This window comes from Rattus norvegicus, chromosome 13 (genome assembly GCF_036323735.1).
Source record: "Rattus norvegicus strain BN/NHsdMcwi chromosome 13, GRCr8, whole genome shotgun sequence".
Taxonomy (NCBI): domain Eukaryota; kingdom Metazoa; phylum Chordata; class Mammalia; order Rodentia; family Muridae; genus Rattus; species Rattus norvegicus.
Window position 1 is genome coordinate 89,822,200 of NC_086031.1, and position 26,810 is coordinate 89,849,009.

The 26,810-nt window shown below is 39.9% G+C and overlaps 1 protein-coding gene and 1 long non-coding RNA gene across 10 annotated transcripts in view; one reads left to right on the top strand and one right to left on the bottom strand.

Moving 5' to 3' along the window:
- Rgs7 (regulator of G-protein signaling 7) overlaps window positions 1-26,810 on the bottom strand; it is a 429,591-nt gene that overhangs the window by 310,708 nt on the left and 92,073 nt on the right. The gene's annotated exons all lie outside the window — the stretch shown is intronic.
- On the top strand, window positions 13,643-17,456 carry LOC134481595 (uncharacterized). Its single transcript, XR_010057292.1, has 2 exons — window positions 13,643-14,247; window positions 14,574-17,456. It is a non-coding gene; the product is annotated as an uncharacterized LOC134481595 (long non-coding RNA).

Consider the following 26,810-nt stretch of genomic DNA (forward strand, 5'->3'; position numbering starts at 1 on the left):
GATTGTAAAATTCCAAGGTTATTCATAAGACTTATCTGTGGAAATAAAGATACTACATGTCCAGAACAGCCATGGGCGTGGCCTCCTCCCTTCAAATCAAAGAAGGGCACACTAGATACATGGCCGAGGCGCTAATACAGGAAACCACATCTATAGTTCCTTGTAAAGACTGCTGTCCCCACAAAGTCTGGCTACCACAGTTCCAACCCCTATCAGTTCACTGGGAACCTCTATAACACATATGCCTGCTTTCTTTCCTTAAAGAAAAAGATCGTCTATATTACTATATTTTAAACTGTGTATGTATAGAGGATTGGGTTGTACATGAGTGCAGGTGACCACAGAAGCCAGAGAATCCCCTGGAACTAGAGTTACACCTGACTGTGAACTATCCATCCTGAGTCCTGGAAACCACAGCAGATCCTTTGCAGGAGTGGTACTTGATATTTAACCACCAAGGCATCTCTACACTCCCAGGGGTTCTTTGTTTACTAGACTGCTCCCTTCCTGTCATAATACCCGCAGTCCTTATTGTGACTCCCATGGGAATTCCTCATTAATGCAAGACCTCATAGCCATCACAAGTGACTCATTCTTAGGCACATGAGCTGAGTTTTCTGCAAGCAATCACTGAGGTTGCCATAGGGCTCACATGCTCCAGGGCCATCTTCTAACCTTATAACTCCAGCCTCCCATTGAACTCAAGGCTGTATACTAATTAATTTCCTTACCACTATAATAAAACACCCAAAAGAAGCAACTTAAAGGAGGAAGGATTTATTTTGCCTCGATTTGAGAGGCTACTCTCCATCACGGCAGGGAAGACAGAGATGCAGGAGTGGCTCATGGCTGGGAACACAAGAGGGTGAGGTAGTTGGTTATATGCTGTTAGCAGTGAGTAAGCAGAGAGGCGAGGGCTGTGACTGGGCTGCCATATGACCCATGAGGCCCAGCTCATGGCAACCCACTTCCTTCTAAAGATTTCACATCCTCTCAAGAATGGACTACTAGCTAGAAGCTTTTCCTAGTCAAACCTTAACTGTTCAATATCTGCATACTTTGTAAGCAAAATAATGACTGAGTGTTATTCTTTAAAAATTAGATATCCTAGAGTTTTCCATCAGAACTGCATATAATTAGGAATCAGTATCCTCAAGACAAAGTAGATAAAGTGAGGTAATTAGTTATGCAAACATCTATTCTTATCGTTACTTCTTCCTACTGTGGGACAAGTAATTCTCTTCTAAATTGTCACTGTGTATATTCCCTAGACTTTGTACTGTGTTATATAAGGACATTCTATATTTTGAGCATATCCCCATATACACGCCATTTAGCCTCCTTTGTTCTATAAACAGTTTCTTTTCTGCTTTCATATTATATATGCGTACATGATTTTATTTATCTAGATAAATCTAGCAAGCACAAATTTAAAAAGAACATAAAAGAAACATACAAGCATGTATTATTCATTTTCCCCCTGGCTGATTTAATTAGCTTAATATGATTATCTCAAGTTATATCCAGTTTTCTGAAATGGCAAGATATTGTTCTTCTTTATGGCTGAAAAAATATTTCATAATGTGTATAATATATAACATATTGCTTATCTGTCTCTTTCCTCTTGGACACCTAGTGACTGTGAATAGTGCTGTAGCAGACAAGATCATCAAATACCTCTGTAGCATGTTGAGTGGGGAGCCCTTAGGATAAATGTCCAGGTAGGAATAGCTGGGTCGTGGTAGCCATTCTGTTTTTCAGGACTTTCAAAGCCTTCACACTAATTTCCACAATGGCTATACTAGTTTACTTCCTCGCCAGCCCTCTGTAAGGGATCTGTCTCCTTTGGCCACATCCTCTTCAGCGTTTCATGCTTTTTGTTTTCTTGAGGACTCTCATCCTAACTGGGGTGAGAGAGATTTTCAATGTAATTTCAACTCCCCCCTTCCTGTGGCCACTGAAGTTGAACATGGTTTTGTATGGTTACTGCGCATTCAGACTTCATCTTCGCAACATTATCTGTTCATTCCATTAGATCACTTGTTCATTGGGTTATTTGGTGGATGCTTTAGTTTTTTGTTTTGTTTTGTTTTGCTTGCTTCTTTTGAGTTCTTCGTGTGTTCTATGTTAGACCCCTGTCAGACAAATGTCTCCCATTCTGTAGGCTTTCTCTTCATTTTGAATTTAGAGTAATGTTACCTATGGGCTTATCCTCTATGCTGAGATATGCTCCTTGTATTCTGAGTGTTTTCAGGCATTTTATTACAAAAAGGTGTTAAATTTCTGCTTCTAAATTTCTGGCTTCGACTCAAATTAATTTATATGACCCATTCCAATTATTGATACACATATTTTAAAACATCCCCATATTTCTGGAACAAAGCCAACTTGATCAAGGTCCCTAGTCTTCTTGATATGATGAGTGGAAAATATTGATCATCAACTTGACAGGATGTGGAATTGCTGAGTTGACCAGTCTTTGAAGATGTCTATGAAGGAATATCTAGCTTTCGTTTAATTGATCTAGGAAGCTCACCATAAATGAGGGTGATGTTACTTCGAAGATTGAAGTAGCAAACCAAGTCAAAACAAGAAAGCAAGCTGGGTACTGACATTTTTCTCTGCTTCCTGAATGTAGATACAAGATAATGTACTGCCTGAAGCTCCCCAAGGTTTCCCAGCAGTAACAGTTGTCCTGTCAAAACATGGGCCAAAATAACTCTTTCCTTAAGTTGCATTTCCTTAAGGTATTTTATCACAGTAGTAAGGAAAGACTAATAGAGCTCTGTTCTTTAATTTGGTTTGTAAATTCTTTATTGTGGATTTTTGCATCTATATTCATCAGAGCAATTGGGATATCAGTGCTTCTAGACTCGGACTTTTCTTAATTAGGGGGCGTTTTTATTACTTCTTCGACCTTGTTGCTGTTTATAGATCAGCTTAAAAATTAAGGCATTTTATTTAAAATTTAATCCATGTCATTTAGTGGAATATAAGGATTTAAGGTATGTCCCAAGGACATATTGGCATTTATTGGAATTTCTCTCTTTTCATTTCTAGTTATATTAATTTGGGTGTTCACTGTCTTTCTTTTGGTTATTTTGGTTAAGAGTATACATCAATGCCCTTTTCCTTTTCAAAGAACCAATTCTTTGTTTTATTGATTCTTTGAATTCTTTTTTTTTTAAATTTCCATTTCACTCATTGCCACCCTGATCTTAATTACCCCTTTGTATTTACTGATACTGGGTTTCCTTTGTTTTTCTCCCAAAACCCTAATGTTCAATGCTAGGTCATTTACTTGAGATACTTTTAATTTTTTCTTAATCATTTCATTAATTTACACTTCAAATAATATCCCCCTTCCCAGTTTCCCTTCCACAAATCACCCATCCCATTCTTCCTTCCCTTTGCCTCTGTGAGGGTGCTTCTCCACCCACTCACCCACTCCCGCCTCACTGCTCTAGTATCCCCCTAGTCTGGGGCATCAAGCCTCCACAGGACCGAGGGTCTCCCCTCCCACCAATGCCAGATAAGGTCATTCTCTGTTACATATGTATCTGGAGCCATGCAACTCTCTATGTAAACTCTTCCGTTGGTGGTTTAGTCCAAGATCTTTCTGATTTTTTAATGTAAGTATTTGTTGCTACAAGCTTCCCTCTTGAGGTGGATTTCAGTGTATCCCACAGAATTTCAATGTTGTTTTAATTTTCACCTGATTCTGTGATTTTTTTCTTTCCTGTTTGATTCCTTTGGTGATGATTTTTTTATTCTGTAGTGTGTTGGGCAATCTCCACAATTGCGTGTACTTTCTGTAGTCTCTTTTGTGTTTTCTAGTTTATTCAATTATAATTGGAGGATAAGAAGTCATTTTAAGTTTTATTTTTATTTGTTAAGACTTGCTTGTGTCCTATTACATGGCCTGTTTTAAAGGCAGCTCCATGCTTTGCTGAGAAGCGTGTATAATCTTCAGTGTTTGAATAGACCATTCTCCTTTAGCCTGCTGGGTCTCTTTCACCTATAGTGCCACTTGGCTCAGATGCTTCTGTGTTCACAATTCAGTGTAATGGATGGAATGCTGAAGTAACGTACTGTCACTATGTTGAAGTTAATCTCTGCCTTCACATCTAGGTCGATTGTTTTATAAAATTAACTCCATTCATGGCTGGTGTATAGATTTTTTAAATGTTACTATCCTCTTGATGAATTGCTTCCTTAGTATGAGGTGATTTTTTTCTATCTCTTCTGACATACTTGGATTTTGTGTCTACTTCGTCAGATACTAGAACAGTAGTAACTGCTCCTTTCCTAGATCCATTTGCTTGGAAAAGCCCTTTTCATCCCTTCATCCTTTGCCTTTGATGGTGAGGTATGTTTCTTAGAGGTAACAAATAGCTAGACCCTGTCTGTTAATCAAGTCTGCTTGCCCACATCTTCGAGTAGGGAATCAAAGCATTAAAATGGTTATTACGGAAAGGTATGCATTAATTCATATTGTGTGAAGACTTCATGTTTGGCGGTTTCCCTGTTCTTCATTTTCATACCTTCTGTTCTAGCATGGTTTACACTTTTTTGTAGCCTGCTGGATACGTTTATCTTTCCCTTCAGTCCAAAAGATCGCTTCAACTGTTTACATAGAGTTAGCCTAGTGCTAGTGATTTGTTCGGCTTATTTTAGTCATGGAAAGTTTTCTTTCTCTTGCAATTATGACAGCTAGGTTTTGTGGATAGAATCTTGGGAAACACGCCATTTCAAGCCCTCTGATCTACTAACATTTCTGGAGGGAAATCTGACACAATTCTGATGTATTTGCCCTTCTGTGTAATGGTGTTTCATTCTTGTAGCTTTCTTGTAGGTTTCTCAGTTCTGGACATTAGTATTTTAAATATAATATGCATTGGAAGGTTCTGCTCTGGCTTTGTCTCTTGGATGCTCTAAATGTGCCTGTATCTGCATTACCATCCCTTTAGATTTCTCAAAAGTTTTCTGCTATTTTATTAAAAATAGTTTCTATTCTTCTAACATAGTATCCTTTTTCTATGCTCATACATCATAAATTAGGTGTTTTGAACAGCTCTATAATGTTCTGCCCATGCTATCTTATTAATTTACCTTTGTAAGTGGATAAGTATTGAATTCCTCTGCCCTGTCTTCAAACCCTGATAATCTCTCCCCGCCTTGACCCATTGACGGGGCTTTGCATAGGGTCTATTGGCTCATTGAACTTTTCATTTCCAGTATTTCTGGTTTTTCCAGCACCTATATCTCCTTATTGAATTCTACTTCATATCCTGTATCAGCTACCTTGTTTCATTCAGCTATTTGAATTCATTCAGAAGTTTGTGTCCTCTTTGATCTCTCAGAGCATAGTTACGATCATTCTTTTGAATTCTTTGTCTGTGATTTCATCATATTCATTCTCATTTCAGGTCATAACAATGGGCTTAACATGGTTTGGAGGAGTCATGTCATGCAAAATTTTTTCAAGTATTTTGTGGTTTTGTATTGGGCCTTGTATACTGGGATAAGGTCATTAGTTGATTTGTTTTAATCATACTTACTCTTTTAGTAGAAATATTTGCAACATTCAAGAAAAACTAAGCTATAGTAGAGTGGCGGTGTAATTTTCTTCTGCTTCAATCTTCACTACTCAACAGAAAATAGAATATCCCCCAGACAATCATTATTAAAGAAACACAATCAGATCATTTAAAGTTGGCCTGTTCCTCTATATCAGATACAGAGACTTCTAAACAGACTAGATGTGTTCTTTGAGAAAACCTATCAAAAATATGAAAAAAATAATGACAAAAGGAAGAGGGTGGGAAGAAGAGCAAGCAGGGAAAGCTTGTCTCTAAATAACATTGTGTGTTAACAAAAATAGCAGTAAATGCAAAGAAGTTAAAGCTGAAGGGGTTGGGGATTTAGCTCAGTGGTAGAGCGCTTGCCTAGCAACCGCAAGGCCCTGGGTTCGGTCCCCAGCTCCGAAAAAAAGAAAAAGAAAAAAAAAAAAAGCTGGATGCTGGGCAAGACTTTTAGCAGATGAATGCTTTTTTTCTTTGATCAAGTCTCAATATTCTTGTTCCTTGCACGTTGGGTCTCCAATGCTGATCCATGTGTGGGCAGTCTTTTAAAAATATGATCATAAATGGTGGTGACAGCTCTGGGTAGTTCTTCAGGAGTCCAGTTGTGAATGCTAACGTCAACCCTTGTGATAGGCCATGTTCAAAGGTCAGGTTGCAAATGCAGTCTCCATCCCTGAAGGTAGTTCCTTCTTGGTACTTGTCAAAGTACTTGACCTTGAGCCAGTGTTGTGTTAGCCTGCATATTCTGTATGGCTCTAGATATGCGTCTGCCTCACTGGACACCACAGAGTTATGGTTCAAAGATTCTTTCCTATAGTGTGGAAGTATTCGGTTGGCCAGATTTCAGCATATAGCACTGACTTTCCAAAGAATGCAATGTACAGACAGTTTGGGCCATTGCACAGCAATCAGCAGGTGTCTATCCCAACACTGCTGTTGTTAACTTAACTCTTGTTCTCACTCTTGCTCCAGCCAAGAACAAAGAATATTAGAAAAAATGTAGGGTTTAAAAATCACTCATTTGCCTCCTCCCCTCCCCCTTCCCTCCCTGCCCCCCTCCATCCTTTCCTGTCTTCCTTCTTCCCCCTCTCCCCACTCTCTTTATTAATATCTGTTAGCATGGGTGCTATGGCAATTTTCTGAGGTGGTCTGGGTTCAGCATGGCTCTGGTCATTCTGGGTGTAGGCAGCTCTTTTCTGACAGTCCCTCTGGGACCGAATCTGAGGTTTGTTTCTGTTGTTGTACTTTATGAAGCTCCCTATTTTGCATAGGGATTGCAGCTATCACCGATCTCTTCTGATAGTTGTTTTTCAATGTCACCCAGTTTACACCCTGGACATTCTAACAGATTCTCTACGTGTATCTAAGTGTCATTTTTCCATCTTGCATATTGACCAAGTTACGTCCTTTCTTACACCTCACTTTAATGTATGAAAACAAATCACCTGTTCCTGCCTCCTTTAAAATGTTGCATCAACTCAGAATCTATACCCATAAACAGTCACTCGATCAGGCCTTTTTTATCCATGATTTCCCAAAGGCTAATATGAAGCAAAGTTCGACTCTGCACTTTGGAGTTCTTGAAAATCATTATGAAGAAGACACTCTATATTTACAAAGAAGTTATCATGATGAATGAATTTTTCATTAGAACTAAAGTGGGCACAATTAATTCTGATCAAATTGACTGTTACATTTTACATTGTAGAAAGGGATAAATTAATAGAAGCTCTTTCATTTTATAAAATGAAAAAAAAACATTCACTGTGTCTCCCCTGGCTGGTCTCAATGGTCATTTTTATCATCTTCTTACCAAGTCATACTGGATAGTTTATGGATAAATTAATAAACTTGAAGTCATTTCCAATTTAGCTTCACCAAAAGAAACCTGAGAAATGAAAGAGGAGGAAGAGGAGGAGGAGGAGGAGGAGGAGGAGGAGAAGAGGAGGAGGAGCAGGATGGGGAGGAGGAGGAGGAGAAGGAGGATGGGGAGGAGGAGGAGGAGAAGGAGAAGAGGAGGAGGAGGAGGAGGAGGAGGAGGAGGAGGAGGAGGAGAAGAAGAAGAAGAAGAAGAAGAAGAAGAAGAAGAAGAAGAAGAAGAAGAAGAAGAAGAAGAAGAAGAAGAAGAAGAAAACAGACACAGACTGACAAGAATGTAGAGAATTTAAAGGAATGACATCTAGATGAATTAACAAGGGAGAGGGGAGAGGGCTCTGGTCAAGAGGAAACCAGCATATTCACAAAGACAAAATTTTAAAAAGATATACAAAAACTAAGAATATTAACAAATTTCTTCTCATGTCCACTACCAAGGCCTTCGTGACAAATCTGCTTTTTTTCTCCCATAACCACAGGAAAGAAATCAGATCAAAGGTGGGCTTAGACTCCTCCTGGCACCTGTCCTGGCTCCACAACACAGAACACTGTGGGGCAAGTTCTGATTCCTTTCCTCCCTTTCTCCCTTACAGAGCCAATGTGACCGCATTCATGTGATTATCCAACTTAACACTAAAGATCCCAGTTGCAAAGCACCTGCTGCTAAATGTAATGCTGAGAATGCTAACCGCAAATGCTAGGTTAATGCTCTGTGCCAGAAGCTACTTTAAGCCCTTACCAAAACGCATTTAATCCTCGCAACTTCATGAAGCAATACCTAATGTAATGGCGTTATTATTCTCATGTTTTATGAATAATCACTTCAGCTTCCTTCAACTGGATCCTCATTATTATCCTTGAATAAATGGAACGGGTCTCTAATTCCACAGACAAATCATTTTAATCCATCCTTAGTATCTTAGGTTTTTATTGATGTTGAGAGACACCATAACCAATGCGCCTCTTACAAAGGAAAACCTTTCATTGGGGCTGGCTTACAGTTTCAGAGGTTTAGTCCATTATTATGGTAGGGATCATGGCACTTTGCAGAAAGACATGGTGCTGGAGGAGGAAGAGAGGGTTCTTGAGGAGGAAGAGAGAGTTCTTCATCTTGATCCACAGGCAGCAGAAAGAAACTGTGACACTAGGCATAGCTTGAGAATGTTGAAGACCTGAAAGCTGCCTGCCCAGTGACATACTTCCTCCAATAAAGCCACATCTTCTCCCACAAGGCCACACCTCCTAATAGTGCCACTCCCTATGAGTCAAGCATCCACACACAGGGGTCTATGGAGGCCATTCCTATTCAAACCACCACACGGAAGTCAATGCCAATAATCCCAGATATTTGGAAAACTGATGCAGGAGGATCACAAGTTCAAGGTGTACCTGAGCTGTAGCTTGACTTCCAGGCCAACCAGGACAAGGTCATGAGACCCTGTCTCAAATTGAAAAGTGAAAAGAGGGCTAGCTGGAGATGTGGTGCAGTGGTAGAGTTCTCATCTACGACACAAAGGATCCTGGGAATAATAATAATAAAATAATAATAATAATAAACTGTCCTCCAGCACATTATCACCCCTCTGAATCCAAACTATAAAGGTTACCATGAGTTATTCAGAATTTTCAATCACTCTGACAAAATACTTGAGAGAATAACTTTGAGTTCACAGTTTGCTACCAGAGGTTTTAGTCCACAGTCACCTGGCTCCGTGTACTTGGGCTGAGCACGATGGCAGCAAGAACATATGGTTGTACAACCTCTTTCCCTTATCACATGAGGAAAGCAGAAAGTAAGGGTGACTGCACACTGCAGTGTGCTGCTGTTTTCCTTTTCATCCCATCTTGCCCTTTGGCCCATGGGATGGTGTGGCCCACATTGAGGGCTTGTGGTCTCCTCTCAGATAACCCTCTAGGAAGGCATTCCAAGTGTGCTTCACCAATCTAGGAGGTTGCAAGTCAGTCAATAAAATAATCATCTTAACTGTAAACACAGTCCCTGGAGGTGGAGGGAGGAGGATCACAAATTTGAGTCTGACCTAAGAGATATATCAAGACACTTCAAGGAAAATATAAATATCATATGTAATCCATATATGAACCTAATTTCTAAACGTTAAGCATCTTCCAAGTTTTCTAGAAGTTTTTTTTTTCCATAGAATCAAAGGCCAAACCTCAAGAATAGGAATTGTTGAATTAGAATGGGAACATGAGTACATCCAGACATCTTCCTGGGGTTCCTGTAACTGGGATCACAAACCACTCTGGTGAAGACCATGTTTTTAATCTGCTGTGAGATGAGACAGGAAATTTCACCCATGATACCTCAACAATACGGCTACCTAAACAAGACATCGATAGACACGCTAATTCCAAAGGAGGAAATTTCACATCCCTTTCCAGCCCTAGACAAAGATCTCCAAGCCACTAAGGAATGCCGAGAGAGGGAGACTTGGTTTTCCCCAGGGACTAGCCCCTTAATTGGTTATACAATATCAAATGGTTGGCACTGAAACCATTTACACACAAGTAACACTAAACAGACGCAGCAGGTTGAATGTATATGTTTATTTGGTGACCTATAGAAATAAAATTATAACAAACTCAAAGAGGCCATGAGTTTGAAGGGGAAATGGAAGAGACTGGGAGGACAAAAGAAAAAGGGAAAACAATGTTACTGTATTTTAATTGAAATAAAATAAATTAAGTAATGAAATAAATTTAAATGTATTAAAATATAACTATTAAACTATTAACTGTTAAAAATAAATTTTAAAAACAATTTTCCTTGTTGAAACTTTGCAGAGGTATAACTTTCATTCTACAGAGTGTGCCCATTTTAAGTGTATAAGTTGACAATTGCTAATAACCTCACCATGTTAAGCAATAATAGAATCTAGTTGTAGAATAGTCTCATAATCCCCCAAAAGAATCTTTCTGTCCATTTGTGGTACCATCTGCTTCCAAACACCACTCCCCCCCCAAACCACTGTCTGCCTCTTTCCATGTAGGCTTGCCTATTCCAGTTACTTCGTATAAATGTAACCCCATGTGCTGGTTTATTCTTATGTCAACTTGACATACAATCCAGAGTTTACCAAAGGGAAGGAAATTCAATTGGGAAAATGCCCTCATAAGATCCAGCTGTAAAACATTTTCTTAATTAGTCATTGATGGGGGACAGCCCAGCCCATTGTGGGTAGTTCCGTCACTGGGGTGGTGGTCCTGATTCTATAAGAAAGCAAGCTGAAAGCAAGCCAGGGGAAGCAAGCCAGTAAGCAGCATCCTTCCATGGCTCCTGCATCAGCTCCTGCTCCCAGGTTCCTGCCCTGTTTGAGTTCCTGTCCTGACTTCCTGTAATGGTGAACAGCAATTTGGAAGTGTAAGCCAAGTAAATCCTCTCTTCGCCAACTTTGGTCATGATGTTTCATTGAAGCAAATAGTTAACTCTAAATAACACACCCTCTGACATACAATCTATAAAGTGAGTGAGTGTCTTTCACTTAGCCTCACAGTTCTGACATTACCTACAGTGACTGCAGTGATGTAGTGCATAATGCTATTCACGGACTATCTTCTGTCATGTATGTATGCCCCTTTTTGCTTTAGTCACTCATCATTTGATAGACATTTAGACTATCCGAGTCTTTGGGTATTATGAAAAATTCTATCATTAACTTGGGACAAGCTATTACATGAATAGACATTTTTAATTAACATACATAGTGCACCCACCTCTTTCATTGACTCTACACCCTCCCCATCTAGTAATTGCTTTTATGATAATGGGCATTCTATGGGATGTAAAATGGCACTACACTGTGGCTTTAATGTCTAATTTCCTGATTATAAATAATGTTGTCTCTGATTATTCATATTAATCTTAAGTGACATATCAACTCTGTTTCCTTCCTATTTTTCAAAGAATTATCTTATTAATTTGTAAGATTTTTCTGTATATTCTGAATATGTATCTTTCCCAGATAATTGGCTTGCAAATATTTTCTCTTACGTTATGGCTTGTCTATTATTTTGTTAATGGTATCTTGTCCAGGGGAAGAGTTGTCCATTTTCACAAACTCTAATGTATTTGTTTTCTTTTTGTGGATAGTGATATTTGGGCACCATAACTAAGAATCCATTGTCTCATCCAAGATCAGAAATGTTCAACTTTTTCTTTTAGATGCTTCATAATTTGATATTATAGTTAGGTCTGTGTACCATTTAGGGTTAATACTGTGTATGATATAAGTCATAGATCTAAATTCACTGCTTATATATAGATATCTAATCATCTTAGTATTATGTATTGGGAAAGAAAGTCATTTCACTTATCTTCTTTGAATTACCGGGACACCTTTGTAGGAAACTAGTTGACCATAACTCAAAGAGCCTACTGGCTTCACAGATATACACATCTATTTGGTTTTTTTTTTAAAGGATTTGTTTCTATTCTTTTAGAAATTGTGTATATATTTGTGTATCTGCATATAGGAATGTGAATGGGAGTGCAGGTGTCCATAGAGTGCAGAAGAGGGTGGTGACTCCCATGGAGCTAAAGTTACACGTAGTTTATGAGCTTCCTGATATGTAGGGGCTAGGAGTCAAACTTAGGTCCTCTGCAAGAGCAGTTGTTTTTCTTAATGGATCCGTCTCTCCGTTCCTCTATGCAGCAATGTGTGAGTGGGCACCACACATAATTAATTATTTTTAATGGAATTTATGTTGCCTGATGACGCCTAAGCATGGTGCCTGTCCTGGAGTGTGGATGATATGCCCAGTGTCACTCTATTGAAGAAAAACTATTTTCCTCTCTCCCAGAAGCTATCAGTTGAAAATAACTTCTTGGCTGGGGTTTTTTTTTCTATTTGATGCAATTTTCTTTGTGAATTGTCCATTGCTGTGATACAGAAACATGATTGCTGTTATAAGTCACTGGCTTACAGACAAAACCTAATATTCAATGACAGAATTCCCTCATGATTTGCAGTGAATCCCATGCCATAATCTTAGCCTCCTGCTCCCCCATCATTCCCTCCTGTAACTTGGTATCTGTGCTCCCTTCTGCTGCTTTCTCAAGTAATGCCTATCGCTTAAAATCAATATAGTCAGCTTCAACTTAGATATTCCTTCATGCTAGAAAACTTTCCATATTTTTCTTTACCTGCCTTGTCAGTTACTCGCCATAAAAATTCATGTATATGTTCTTTTTGTTTTTTCCATGGAGCATTTTGACAGAGTACTCACATTATGTCAAGAAAATAAAGCCATGGTGTACAACAAGAATTCTAGCTCTTATTGTCTGAGTGATAGAATCACTAGGTTTTCTCTAGGCACATAGCAAAATAAAATATTATTTTGCATATCCCACGTAGTCACAGACAGGCTTATAAGCAATAAGCATAAACCTCTAAAGAGCACTTGTCCTTCCTTTCTTTTCCTTCTACCTTCCTTTCTTCTTCTTGCAGGCTAGAATCATGTCTACTAGGTAAAGCTGGCCGCAGACCCTGACCAAGAGGGAATAGAGAGCCACACATAGCCACAAAGCAGTTATGCCAAAGAAACCTAGGTCTCCATATACTTCCCTACTCCTAGGGTTTCCATTTTTAAAGTCCCACAGTTCTTGCCTTATGCTGTCATTTCTTTAGCTGTCTGTTACTTGTTAGCAAACAATCCAAAGAGATATATCAATCAAACGTATATATCAGATACCTTCTCAGTACATGGTGCTGTGTTTAATACAAAATGAGTCTTTAGGTGACACTTGCTGATAAAGGATTAAAGTGTTCATAAGGAGGGGCTGGAAATAATGGCTCAGCCATTAAGAGCACTGACTGCTCTTCCAGAGGTCCTGAGTTCAATTCCCAGCAACCACATGATGACTCACAACCATCTGTAATGAGATCCTATGCCCTCTTCTGGTATTTCTGAAGCTATCATAACAGTATACTCACATATATAAAAATAAATTAATTAATTTAAAAATTAATTTAATTTTTAAAAAAAAATAAAAAATAAGTGTTCATGAGTCCCCAGCTTCTCACCAAATCCATGTCCAGGACACTAAAGCCAGCCTCTGTGTGTGTGTGTGTGTGTGTGTGTGTGTGTGTGTGTGTGTGTGTGTGTGTGTAAAATGCCTTCATAAATCCATAAATCTCAGGCTCTGAACACAGTTGCTCCACTTATTTACTTATCCTAACATTAATAAACTCTGATTTTTAATGTAGCTGAAGAAAGCAAGCAAATTTATTTAATAATTTCGTGGGTATTGGAGAGCCAGAAATTGACTCTGATAACATATCGCCAAAACAGAATCATAACTGACAGTGGCAGTCAGATTCAAGCAGCTAAAACAGCTTGTTCGGGCCCATAGATGACAACATTGAGGCACGGAGAGGTGGCAGGGCTAATTCCAGGTCACATAAATGTTGAACGGCAGAGCTGATGTCAGAATCCATTCGATCAGACCACCCACTGTGTACTCTTGGAGTCAGTTAGGGCATCATTGACTGTGAAGAAGAAGCTGCTGACGTAAGCAGTAAGCAGATGACCTTTTAAAATGTGAGGACATAAAGCCCGGAACATACACACTCCAGCAGCTCCGCCCCTGCCTGGTTTCCATGGCAATATCAGTTACAGGCCTCGTGCTGCTGGGACCAATGGAATGAGTGGATGAACTGCAGCAATGTTTACTGCTCTTCCGTTCTGACTGTGATTTTCTTCCCCCACTCAGTGGCCGTTCCCATCCCTTATTCTGCCTGACTGGCAGAACAAACTCCTTAGGACGGTAGCTGAGAATGCCTCCATCCATGTTTCCCTTAATCCAGTGGAAAGAATGAGTGGAAGGCTCCTGAAGATGCTTAGGGGAAAGGGAATATGGGGAAAAAAGAAAGGGAATGGGGAAAAGAGGGGAGGTGGGAGGGAGACAAGGAAGAAGGAAAGAAAGAGTAGAGAAAGAGGAGGGAGGGGAAGGAGAGAAGGGAGAGGAGGAGGAAGAAGAAGAGGAAAAGGAGGAGGAATTGAGGAAGAAAAAATTACCAAGGGGAGGAAAAACAAAAAGAGAAGGAATTATTTCTGTTTTATCTGGCTGCTCCTTGCCTCCTGTTTTCATAGGTCTTGTTGTTGTTGGCGTTGTCGTCGCTGTCGTCGTCGTCGTCGTCGTCGTCGTCGTCGTCGTTGTTGTTGTTGTTGTTTATGCGTTTTAAAAATCTGCAGTTACAGAGCATGAGATGATAAGCTTGTAAAGAAACAGCCCTGTGTCTAAGGATAGTTGAAGGGATGGTACAAACAATAGGAGCCCTCTATGATGGCTGAATCACGTCCCTAGCCCTCGCACTCAGCGCTCCCTGAAGATCTCCTGTACTGTCATCCTTTTCCTTGTACTTACACTCTGGTTTCTCTTCAGATCGTATAAATCTTTCGCCTTTTCCTTGTACTTACAATACTCGGATGCGTACTGTTTCGAGCGACCAAGCAGGATTCTAAGACCATTGACTACGACTCTAATTTGCCAATTCTGGATTTTGTACTTGCTTCTCAGAATGTGAAAGTTCCGAGACCAGACCAGAAGAAAGAGTGGACATCCTCAAGCTGCATTATGTAGGAAGTCGGGCTTGTTGGGTTGCCTCTACCATTGAAATGTTATTGACAAAGAGGAAACAGGTTGCCCCCATATAATAAATGTGCCTAATTTGCCCATGCAGCAGGCTGATAACAAGATAATGACATCAGTAACTAACAGAATGCATGACGATTACAAAGCAATTGTTTGCACACGCGTATATACTTGTTAGCACTTAAAAGGAGTGGCCAGACCAGTTCCCCCTTCATTACTGTAAATGCTTATGCTGCCAACTAGCTTCCTAAAGAAGAGAGGCCTATTTGGGACATAGTTCTGGAGGCTCAAGTTCACCTTCACCTTTAGTGAGAATTTTATAGAGAACACAGGAACAAGAGGAAGATTATGTCTCCAGACAAAGAACTACAGAAAGATTCCAGGGCTGGGCTTGCGCATATAAAAAGCTCACCCTCCCTCAGGGCAATTCAGGGTCTCTTGAGAACCATATTGATGTCCTTTGAAGGCATGCCACATTGACCTTAGAAAATCACCCAAGCCCCACATCACTCCTTTTCCTTCCTGAACAGTATGCAGGGGACCAGGCTTCTGACAAGCAACTACGTGGGACAAACCAGTTCCAAATAATAGCAACCAGTCAGTTTGTGTTCTCATGTGAAAACTAATAAAACGCAAAATGTACACAAGAAAACTCTATTCTAGAATATGTAATTTCACAAACCGATGACTTTCTTTTTCAAAGCCTACAGAGTTAGCCCCACTAATTCAACCAGTTAGAACGGTTATGTGTGGTACTATCTGTCTGTCAATTTGATGCTAAATTTTTCTCTACATTTTTATCACTTATCTAAGGTGGGGCTTACTTCCTGCTTATTTTATATAATCTATGATTTTTATATTTCTATTCTATACCACCATTGGTTATGAACAAGAAGGACCTACAAACTAATTGTATAGTACACATCAGCTATTTCCAGCCTGCCAGAAAAGTCAAATTTGTGCTGGATGTTGATTGACTTGAGAATATATGAGGACTGTGGGAATGAGTGAGCAGACCTAAGTTGCATCACTAAATAAAGACAGCCAGCATGTACCTGGTTTGAATTTGCAATTTTGAATTTGCAGGTTAATATCTGAATATACAGTTCAGCAGGAAAACTATAGGAAAGTCTGTCACAGAGCAAGATCTGTAGAGTTCTGGGAACTAAACCCAATCTATCTCATCTTCAATGTATAGAAAGTCTTGAGGCAAAAACCCCATGCCCAGGAAAGAAAGGAAGGAAGGATTAAAGGGACTAAAGGAATTAAAGGAAGGATAAATTTTAGAGAAAAGGTGATTGTGAACACCACAGAACAAAAGATAAGAAAATGTAGGGAAAAAATGAGCTAAAAACCAATTTGCATCTCTTACCCCGTACTGAGAAGCTTCTGTACTCTGGGATGCTTCTAAAATATTCAAGATAACATGAGAATTTATTCCATTTAATTTAAAACTTGATTATAGGTAGAGGGCATAATTCAAGAAGATAACAACATTTAGGGTCTCTGCTCACATTTATCCGTGCTTGGATTAATATAATGGAGACAGCTGTAGGCAGGCTTTCATTGGTCCTGCTCACCAAAAGGTATTCTATACATGGTCTTGGATCAATAGCTCCAGACTCCACCCACACAGCTGACAGCCCCATGGGCATCCCCATGGGAGAATCTCTAAGAACAAGTATATTTAAGTAGTGCACGCTATTTACTTGCTGCTATATAAGCTACAGAAACAGACTCCACCAGTATTTCTTGGCAGGAGGAAATGCACAGACGATAAATTTTAAAATCTCACTGTGCAATTTAATTTTTCCATTAAAATATTTATTTTCTTTAAACAAGTCTTTTAAAATGATGTTTAAAAAAAACACCATTTGTTATTGGATGGAGACTCTACCAAGAAAGACAAGGCAGGAGTCCTGTAGATGCTCTACCCTAGCAGCCAGACCTTTTACACAGTATGTTCCTAAATATTACCTATGAAGGGGTTAATTAAAAAATAAAGATCTAAAGGTCAGTAGGATGACTCAGTAGGGAAAAGTGCCTGCTACCAAGCCTGGAGATACAAGGTAAAAGGAGAGAATAATTGTCCTCTGACCTCTGCTTGTGTAGCCCGATATACACACTATGTCACCTATAAAAATAAATGTAAAAAAAAAAAAAACTTAAAGGTTACAGACTCTACATACACTGTGCAACTGTAATTTAAAGAAGGAAAAATGTCAAACTGCTTTATACTCTGCCCTAGAATTGTCTGGTTAGGAACCTCGGAAGGCGTGGGGGATCTCCTTAGAGCCATCTATCCAGCTTGGATAGGACCAGATTTACAAAGCTCCTTGTGGATAACCTGAAACAAATAGTTTTCTCTGTGTGAATTTAAATCCCCATCTGCTAAAGCAGATTCTGGAACCTAACCCAGAAGCTGGGAGATAATTCCCTCCTTTTATGCTGTTTCTCTTAAGAGCGCCTTGCTTCCCAGGGAGATCCTACAGGGTAGACAGGAGGCAGCAAGGCACACAGCAAGCAGCAGAGAAGTGCACCAAGGGAGTGATGTCAGAGATCAATACAGGTGCTGTGGGAGTCAGAGACAATACAAAGCAGCCAACATGGTCTTATACTGTACGTTGCCTACACACTCTCAGAGTCTGGGGAAGGAAGGAGAAAGAAGAGGAACAACAGTGGCCCCAGTGAGAATGAAAATGGTGAGCATGCAGGGAAACACACTTTAAATGCTGGTCCCTAGAGGCTTCCATGCCCTGCTAGTGTTTGCCAGAAGCAAGCAGAAGGAGTAGGCAGGTGAAAGGAGCAGCAGAAGCATCCTCTAAAATGACAGTCCCTGTGGATTTGGGTAACGGGGCTCTTAACCCCTAAATGCGTTACAGTTCTCATGCGGGGCCTGGGTTCCTTGACCCTCAGCTCTTGAAAGTGGAGAGGGTTACAGCTCTTCACCTGGGTTCTGAGATGCTGACACTGACAACTTGACAGACAGTTCACTGGAACTTTTGTGGAGGCCAAGTCACTTTCCAGCCATTTACAGTTTTTCTTTGGCTCTCTCCTCTCTCAGCCTTGCTTGGTTTTCACTCTGTATATTTATTTTTTATTATATGATTTTTTATTTATTTACATTTCAACTATTATCCCCATTCCCTGTTTCCTGTCCATAAACTCCCTATCCAATCCCCTGTCCCCCTTCTTCTATGAGGATGTTTCCCTATGTATCCACCCATCCCTTCCTGCCTCCCCACCCTGACATTCCCCTATACTGGGAGTTCCAGCCTTAGCAAGACCAAGGGCTTCTCCTCCCTTTTGTGCCCAATAAGGCCATCCTCTGCTACATATGCAGCTGGAGCCATGGGTCTGTCCATGTGTACGCTTTGGATGGTGGTTTAGTCCCTGGGAGCGCTGGTTGGTTGGTATTGTTGTGCTAATGGGGTTGAAAACTCCTTCAGCTCCTTCAGTCCTTTCTCTAACTCCTCCAATGGGAACCCCATTCTCAGTTCAATGGTTGGCTGTGAGCGTCCACCTCTGTATTTGTCATGCTCTGACAGAGCCTTTCAGCAGACAGCTATATCAGGCTCCTGTCAGCATGCACTTCTTGGCATCAGCAATATTGTCTGGGTTTGGTGACTGTATGTATATGGGCTGGATCCCCAGGTGAGGCAGGCTTTGAATGGCCATTCCTTCAGTCTCTACTCCAAACTTTGTCTCCGTATCTCCTCCTATGAATATTTTTGTTCCCTGTTATAAGGATTGAAGCATCTGCACTTTGGTTGTCCTTCTTGAGCTCCATGTGGTTTGTGAATTGTACCTTGGGTAATCCAAGCTTTTGGGCTCATATATACTTATCACTGAGTGCATACCATGTGTGTAATTTTGTGATTGGGTTACCTCACTCGGGATGATATTTTCTAGTTCCATCCTTTTGCCTATGAATTTCATAAAGTCATTGTTTTTGATAGTGTGTAGATGTGCCACATTTTCTGTATTCATTCCTCTGTTGAAGGGCATCTGCGTTCTTTCCAGCTTCTGGTTATTATAAATAAGGCTGCAATGAACATAGTGGAGCACGTGTCTTTTTTATATGTTGGGGCATCTTTTGGGTATATGCCCAAGAGAGGTATAACTGAGTCCTCAGGTAGGGCAATGTTCAATTTTCTGAGGAACCTCCAGACTGATTTCCAGAATGGTTGTACCTGCTTGCAATCCCACCAAAAATGGAGGAGTGTTCCTCTTTCTCCACATTCTTGCCAGCATCTGTTGTCACCTGAGGTTTTTGATCTTAGCCATTCTGACTCTTGTGAGGTGGAATCTCAGGTTGTTTTGATTTGCATTTCCCTAATGACTAAGAATGTTGAGCATTTCTTTACATACTTCTCAGTCATTCGATATTCTTCAATTGAGAACCCTTTTTTTAGCTCTGTAACCCATTTTTTTTGTTTCATCTAAGAAACACTTTATTGTTTTAAACAGTTACATTAATTAATTACTGATAAATTATGTACTTGAACTTTTTTTCCTATTCTTTTTTTTTAGCATTTTTTTTATTAACTTGAGTATTTCTTATATACATTTCGAGTGTTATTCCCTTTCCCGGTTTCCGGGCAAACATCCCTCTAATCCCTCCCCCTCCCCTTCTTTATGGGTGTTCCCCTCCCTATCCTCCCCCCATTGCCACTCTCCCCCCAACAATCTAGTTCACTGGGGGTTCAGTCTTAGCAGGACCCAGGGCTTCCCCTTCCACTGGTGCTCTTACTAGGATATTCATTGCTACCTATGAGGTCAGAGTCCAGGGTCAGTCCATGTATAGTCTTTAGGTAGTGGCTTAATCCCTGGAAGCTCTGGTTGCTTGGCATTGTTGTACATATGGGGTCACGAGCCCCTTCAAGCTCTTCCAGTCCTTTCTCTGATTCCTTCAACGGGGGTCCTGTGCTCAGTTCAGTGGTTTGCTGCTGGCATTCGCCTTTGTGTTTGCTGTATTCTGGCTGTGTCTCTCAGGAGAGATCTATATCCGGCTCCTGTCAGCCTGCAATTCTTTGCTTCATCCATCTTGTCTAATTGGGTGGCTGTATATTTATGGGCCACATGTGGGGCAGGCTCTGAATGGGTGTTCCTTCTGTGTCTGTTTTAATCTTTGCCTCTCTATTCCCTGCCAAGGGTATTCTTGTTCCCCTTTTAAAGAAGGAGTGAAGCATTCACATTTTGATCATCTGTCTTGAGTTTCATTTATTCTAGGCATCTAGGGTAATTCAAGCATTTGGGCTAATAGCCACTTATCAATGAGTGCATACCATGTGTGTTTTTCTGTGATTGGGTTACCTCACTCAGGATGATATTTTCCAGTTCCAGCCATTTGCCTACGAATTTCATAAAGTCATTGTTTTTGATAGCTGAGTAATATTTCATTGTGTAGATGTACCACATTTTCTGTATCCATTCCTCTGTTGAAGGGCATCTGTCTGTAACCCATTTTTAATAGGGTTATTTGATTCTTTGGAGTCTAACTTTTTGAGTTCTTTATATATATTGAACGTAGGATTGGTAAAGATCTTCTTCCAATCTGTTGGTTGCCTGTCGTTTTGTCCTAATGACAGTGTCCTTTGCCTTACAGATCTGCCCTGGCTGCTTTTGAACCCTTCAGCTGCTTCAACCTGTCCACTCCTTTCCATAACATACTGGGAACTGCCAGCATAAGTAGGGATAGCCTATTGAGATTACATTTGCATAGTAGGGTGCTATGTTCCCTGGAACCCTTTATTCTCATGTTCAGGGGTCTTTTTAGAATTCGGAAGAACCTCATATTTGTCCTTCTTAGTCCTTTTCTATATTTGTTCACATCCTTCCCTCTGAGTCCCCAATCCAACCACGATTTTGCTCTAACTTTTACTTTTAATCAGAATCAGTGTTTATACTGAAGAAACTCATTGATGAGTGCCCATAGAAGCATGAACATTTTCAAAAGGATCATTCCATCCTGATACTTCCTGTCTTTCATAGCCTATAGGTCACCAAGATCTGATGAAGGTATAGGATTTTCCAAGCCATGGAAAAGAGCTGGTGTTAACTTGAGTAGGAAACCATTGTTTGAGGTTTTTTTGTTTTGTTTTGTTTTGGTTTTTGGTTTTTTGTTTTTGTTTTTTTGGTTTTTTAAAAGCAAGACATGATTTGCACATAGCTTAAACAATACTCACAGTTGTCAGGTGTGGTGGCTCTTGTCTTTGAATCTAGTACTTGTGAAGCAAAGGACACTGATCTCTCTGAGTTTTAAGGACAGTCTGGTTTACATAGCAAGTAGCAGAAAACCAGGACTATATAGTAATACAGTGTCTCCAAGAGATAAATGAATGTGTCAGTGGGTGGATGACTAGAGAGATAAATGAGTATATTGGTGTGTGAGTGGTTGAATAGATGAATAGCTAGACATATAGACAGACAGTTGACATATAGATAGATAGATAGATAGATAGATAGATAGATAGATAGCCAGCCTTATGGCTTCTAGAGAATAGAGGCAAAGAAGCCACTTATATGTGTCTGTCTATTGCAGTTATGACAATGTGTTCAGGATACATTGTGGGTCAAGAAAATAAGATAATAGTCATTTACATGAAGGAAAAAGAAGTAATAAGAAAAGAGAAGAATCAAAGAAGATACCACCTAAGTTTCACCCTGAACAACTTGAGGTTGCCCTTAATTCTGTGGGTCTACAGAGGTCAGAGAAATTCAGACAAGAGGGAGAAATGTGGAGTTCTGTCCAAGATGCCAGATAAACATGTAAATGGACATGAACAAGGATGACTTCCTCTTTCTGGTGGGAAGATAAGAATTAAAATACCCTGGGATGAGGGGAATCCAGCAGAGGATTTTCTCTGACAGAAGTAAATACTTGTTTCTGTCTTGGAGGCAGACCACCTCTTATTCAGAGATATTTTTTCAGAAAGACCATGAAATATGCAAATGTAGAGAAAAGATATCTTTTTCCTGGATGCAGAGGTGTTGAAAGCTATAAATATGTGCATGCTGACGTAAAGAGTTCCTTTGTGGTGGTGAAGTGGAACGCCTGCAGATTGTACCTCTCTGAGTAAGAGTCCTTTTCTGAGTAGGGATGAAGGCTGCCCTATACAGGTGCATTTTACTAATTTCTTAGAAAATGTGTGGGTCTACCATGATCAGGTATAGATGAGAATTGGAGAGTTTATCACAAGGATCAGAAATTGATAGCTCACAAAGGGTACAAACTTGTTATGGTGGCATGAGAGTACAGTACCACAAAACTGCGAGGCTGAGACAGGCTAGAAAACGCAAAACCCCATCCCTCAAACAAACAAACAGGATTCGTAAACTGCTGAAGTGTTTCATTATTACTGAACGTTAATGTGATGAAAATCCTAAGGCAAGGCTATCCACCTACAGGTATCGGATGGGTCTTCTTTGACATGGATGTATTTTCAATGCCTGCATTTCAAGGAGAGATCCATTCTGGTACCAAAATAAAAATTAAGGATTGTTTTAAAGGTAAGGATGGAAGTAAGAAGAAACCTTTTCCTGCCTCAGTTTTGAAGGAGGCATGCGGTGCATTTGAATGGTTAAAACTGCATGTGGACATGCTTTGAAAGGATTCTAACTGGTGCCTGCAGTACAAAAATAGGTTACCAGCTATAGGATGAAAGTGCCCATTTGAAGAGTGAGGCCATCTCTTGGGTTGTTTTCAATAGTTTAGGACCACCTATTTCTGAACAGTTAAAACATTATGATGACTTTGGTGAATGAAATGCTTGTCTCCCACTTTCTTTTAGCTTGTGGGAATTTAAAATGTTGTGAGATGAGTTTTTAGTAGATTTATTTTTTTAATCATGGATATTTAAAGAACTATTCATCTTGTATATTAAGAATACCACTATAAATCAAATAACGGCTTCCTGACTTTTATCTTGATAGACTGTCTTTCTATTTGTCCAGTTTTACACTACACAATCCCTATTTCTGCTACATGTCAATACTTTCAGATCCCACCACGTATAGAACTCTGTATGGCTAAGTATGCTGTAAGTAAGACTCAACAATCTTTATTTTTTCTCCATCTTTATTAAATTGGGTATTTCTTATTTACATTTCAATTGTTATTCCCTTTCCCGGTTTCCAGGCCAACATCCATATAACCCCTCCCGCTCCCCTTCTATATGGGTGTTCCCCTCCACACCCTCCCCCCATTACCGCCCTCCTCCCAAGAATCCCATTCATTGGGGGTCCAGCCTTGGCAAAACCAAGGGCTTCCCCTTCCACTGGTGCCCTTACTAGGTTATTCATTGCTACCTATGAATTTGGAGCCCAGGGTCAGACCATGTATAGTCTTTGAGTAGTGGCTTAGTCCCTGGAAGCTCTGGTTGGTTGGCATTGTTGTTCATATGGGGTCTCAAGCCCCTTGAGGTTCCTCAGAAAATTAGACATTGCACTTCCTGAGGACCCAGCTATACCTCTCTTGGGCATATACCCAAAAGATGCTCCAACATACATCAAGGACACATGCTCCACTATGTTCCTAGCAGCCTTATTTATAATAGCCAGAAGCTGGAAAGAACCCAGATGCCCTTCAACAGAGGAATGGATACAGAAAATGTGGTACATCTACACAATGGAATACTACTCAGCTATCAAAAACAATGCCTTTATGAAATTCATAGGTAAATGGATGGAACTGGAAAATATCATCCTGAGTGAGGTAACCCAATCACAGAAAAACACACATGGTATGCACTCATTGATAAGTGGCTATTAGCCCAAATGCTTGAATTACCCTAGATGCACAGAACACATGAAACTCAAGAAGGATGACCAAAATGTGGATGCCTCACTCTTTCTTTAAAAGGGGAACAAGAATACCCTTAGGAGGGGATAGGGAGGCAACGTTTAGAACAGAGACTGAAGGAACATGCATCCAACACTCTTTCTTATTGAGATTAATCCCTTGAAGTATTAAGCTTACTATAAGTGGCCATATTTTTTTTGGAGTGTTGATTACCCTTGGCCATCAAGGCGATATAAATAAAAGCTGGGTTTAGACTCTATCACACCCCAGTCAGAAGGGCTAACATCAGGAAAACAAAGAAGAGCAAATGCAGGGGTGTGTGGCATCCTGGCTGACTGCTGGTGGAGTGTAAACTGCTGTGGAAATCAATACGGAAGCTGAAAAGAAACTATAGACACAAACTCACATGTGACCCGCTATACCACTGCTAAGCATACACACAAGGACTTTATGCCCTACTGCAGAGATACATACTGATCCTTGATCATTTCTGCTCTGTTCAAAATCTCTAGGAAATGGATCGTTCTGGGTGTGATCAAATGGGATCACTCCTCAGAGGAGTGGATAAAGAAAATGTGGTTTCATCATTACAGTGATGTAGTCCAGACTCGGACGAATACCACATGTTTTTCTCTTAAATGTGGATCTTAGATTTTAACTTTTATGCATGCAGACGTAGGTCATAAAATCTTAAAAAGAGGTCATGTAAAGGAAAAAAGGTTTTAAGTGGGGTGATGGAGGGAGGCAATAGAATATGTGAGATACGAAAGCACAAGGGGCTAATGAGGGGAGGAAGGACAAACGGAGAATAAAATAGGGGGGAAGGAGTCAACCATCAATAAAAACAAAATATCCATGTAGTTCAAAAATAAACTAATAAGTAAGTAAAAAAAAAGACTAGGAAAATTAGATAAGAAACAATCTATTATTTTGATAACTTAAAGAAACAAATAGAAATTTTTGTAAAATAAAGTATTAAGTTTTCAATATAGAGTGTTACTGCTTTAAAGTTAGGTGTGAAATTTAAAGGCTTGTATGTGACACTTTCTATTTAGTTAAGATTTATAATTACCTGTTTCCATAATAAAAAGGGCATTCCAGAACCAAAATTAACCATTCTTGTCTGTAGTTACTGAACATGCTGTAAATCTTGTAGACGGAGGGCTATACAAGGGCCAGGAGAGTTGTTGGTGGGTAGGTAGGGAGGTTAAAGGAGGCTCTCAAGCACACGTGAGAAGCCCACAGGACAGCAGCCATCCTAAGAGGACTACACCAACAGAAACACTCCTCTTGTGCTCTCAGTGCACAGAAAAATAACTTCACAAAACCAATCATGCTGACCATGTTGAAGTCAGCTGAACCCATATTCCATCTGCCCTTGAAAAGAGACTGTACCGAGCGAGATACAACCGGAACATTTGCCTATCTGCCCCAGTCTGGAAGCTCATTCTTTTTCAAAAGATTGATTTATTTTATGTGTATGAATACAATGTAGCTGTCTTCAGACAGGCCAGAAGGCATCAGATCCCATTACATATGGTTGTGAGCCACCGTGTGCTTGCTGGGAATTGAACTCAGGACCTCTGGAAGAAAAGTACTCTTAGCCATCTCTCCAGCCCATGGAAGCTCATTCTTAACACAGGCCTGCCATATATGAAGGCCCTCAATGTATCTGAATGAAAGATAAAGCATCATCCTCAGAGTCAGATATTTTATTTCAAAAGGCTCAATTTATTTTAAACCACCGCCAAACTGTACCTCTCAAGTCCAAAGGAACCCCAGTACCATTAATGATGAATGGGTATCTTTTTGAAGAAGACATGGAATTGCAACTGTATGGAGACAGTGGCTCCATAAATATGCACTGACTAATCGTCAGGCATGCTGGCACACATCTGTCAGTCCAACACTTGGGAGGCCAAAACAGAGGAGTTTCTCAGAGTTTAAGATTAGTCTGCATTACACAGTGAATACCAGGCCAGCTGGGAATACATGAAAACACTTCTGTCTTAAGGAACCAATACCCCGCCCCACACATGAAAGAACCTATACAATACAATTATGTATGTGGTTTGTGTGTCAATGTGTGACAACTAACATGAACTCATTGTTCCAATAAAACAAAACAAAACAACAAAAACGAAAACAAAAAAATTAGAATTCTAAATCTCTCCTCACCAACAGAAAATTCAAAGGACAGGAACTCCTTGAGACAATGTTAGGACTTAGATCTAAACTACCTTCAAACTCTCACTTATTGAAAGTCTTGGTTCCCATTATACAGTGATCACAAGTCATTGGATCATGAGTACTTTGACCTTTCCAATGGTGGGATCATAACTTTATAAACTATGGCAAGGATGTAGAAATTTCTAGAAGGTGAAGTCTACTTAGAAGAAGTAGGCCAGTGGGAGCATCCTTTGAAAGGGTACAAGTTGTGCTTAGTATTTTCTTGTCTTTCATTCCTTTACAAAACAAGAGCAAAAAGCAAATAAATGGAAAAAGAAGTGACTATATTCTTTTTTCTAAGATTTTTTTATGTGTTTGTGAGTGTTTTGCCTGCTTCTATGAATGTCCACCATGTGCATGTGTCTGTTGCCCATGAAGGCCAGAAGAGGACATCATATTCCTGGGAAATAAAGTAGCAAACAGCTGTAAGCCACCATATGGGTGCTAGGAACCAAATTCAGGCCCTTTGCAAGAGCAGCAACTACCTCTAACCACTGCGCCATCCCCACAGCTGAGCACCTAACTATTTAATAGTATCCTTTATCTTCTAACTGCTCAAAGGATATATGCAGTATGTGTGTGTCCCCTTCATGGATCACAGTCTACCTTAAGTGAATATCATATCTTTTCATCGGTGAGGTAAAAAATCCCAGAACAATATAATTTTATTTATAAACATTTTATCCCGATACTTTAATTCTGT